Raw genomic sequence first — 2,081 nt, 5'->3', positions numbered from 1 at the left:
CCACCGCTGGACAGGAATCTATAGAACGAATTTTTCCTATGCCATACATATCTTCAGGTTGCTTATTTCTACTTACGCTACTTTGCAGCAGCACTAGCGACATCTATGTTCCGCTCTCATCGAGAGACGTCACACTCTTTCGGAACCAACCGCTCACCCAGACAAGAGATCCCAGCGCTGGTCTCTTTTTCTGGTTTTTCTGTGCATCCATGTCTCAGTTTGTATTTTCGATAGAACTAAACGTGTTAAGCGTGTAACGTCTTACTTTGAGTTCGGGTAGCTTCTCTATCTCTTCGACAGGGACGACTATAGAATGCGCCTGGTTCTCAGTCATGCGTTTTGGAATCAGGTCAGGATTCACTTCTCGAAAACGCTTGAACACTCTGAAAGAGAATTAGGAATATTAGGAATGTTACTGACTCAGTGGCGTAGAGTAAAAAGTTCGTTAGGTAACCCAGAGAATTAAGAGAAATGAAAATTAGGTTGTCGTATTAACTTGTTTTTATTTATTTTATTATATCGAAGCTTATGTATGTATGTAAACTATTTATTGTACAAAATAAGTAACAAACACAATTGACAAACATTGAGTTATATGTACAAAGGCAAACTTATCCCTTTAAGGGATCTCTACCAGTCAACCTTTGAGTGGATGAGAGGAGCATTCAGTTAGGGACAGACAAAAAGTGAGTTTAAAAGTTAAAATAGCTAGTGAAAGCTACAATACAATACTTTAAATAATAAAATACACAAATCTATAATAGAGACCTAACATGCGTGTTATAACTGAAAAACAATTCTTAAGCTACTTTGATTTAAAAACAGTTATAAAGACTAATAACCTAATCGACAAAAAGTTGGAAAACCCCAAAAATTCAAAGTTCGATATCTCAAAAACGGTTAAATCGATTTTTATAAAACATATCTGGAAACTATTACTAAAAAACCTGCTTTCAAATAAAAAAAACACATTCAAACACACAGACACCCATAGCGGTGAAACTTATAACACCCCCCCTTTAACGTCAGGGGTTAAGAAACTATCAATCCATTGCTTTGGGCGCTTAGTCGATGAATCACTAAACTAGGTTCTCAATGCGTCAGCAAAATAGGGTAAAACCGTTTTACCCCACCGTGTACCTACTTTAGGTGTTCACGGCCAGGAAGCCCGCTATATCGAATTAATAGTCAATTAACGCGTCATTCACCCGCAAATCCTATTTACACGAAAGGGATTAAAATTATGCGCGGGAGAATTACTTTTACCTGGGTATTTATTTTCATTAAAAATAAATTATAACATAAATTTAACTGAGTACGAAAGAAAATCATGAAAATAATTTTCTACTGTTTAAGTTATTACCTCAGTAAGGGTGATAGAAGCCCCATGGATAGTATAGAATAGAGGTACGGTAGTACCATTAGTTATTCTTGTGATAGAGGTAAGGTAGAAGACTACGCAGCCCTTTAAGTAGGGTAAATACTTTAAATAATGATAAAAAAAAGTATTAGTTTCCTTAGAACTCAAGTTTGATTAAAAGGACATTGATCTAATAGGAGCCTTAACAGCACCGTATGCATTTTCATTGATCAATCCGGAGAGTTAGGTAATCTTCGGATGCAACATCTCACAGTCACGTAAAGTGTACCCAAGTTTCGACAAGCTTGTTATCATTGGTTGGTATCACATAAAAAAGTTCAGATGACCCGATGGAAAACGCTTAGGTAAAGAATCGGTCAAGTATGCTAGCCGGAATCGTGCACCGATGGTTCTATACATCTCTAGAAAAGCAAAGAATAAACAGCGGAAAAGCAAGGTAAATTAACCTTTTCACCGCCACAGAAAAAACGAAGTGACGTGCTCTGTACGCCACAGAAAAACCCGCGACAAATCAACTTGATTTTTAATTCCGTTGCAGAAGGATTAATTTCGAGTTGAATGTCATGTACGTATAGATCTGCCCCCGTTACGAAAAGTGCAGTAACTCGAGTTTTTGTCGAAATTGAGTTCAATACACATTCAGACACAGCAAAACGAGTTCTACAACTTCTTCTTTGACGTATTTACTGTAAATCGTCAG

This window comes from Choristoneura fumiferana, chromosome 16 (genome assembly GCF_025370935.1).
Source record: "Choristoneura fumiferana chromosome 16, NRCan_CFum_1, whole genome shotgun sequence".
Lineage (NCBI taxonomy): Eukaryota > Metazoa > Arthropoda > Insecta > Lepidoptera > Tortricidae > Choristoneura > Choristoneura fumiferana.
The sequence above is the reverse complement of the archived record's forward strand: the minus strand, read 5'-3'. Positions refer to the sequence as shown.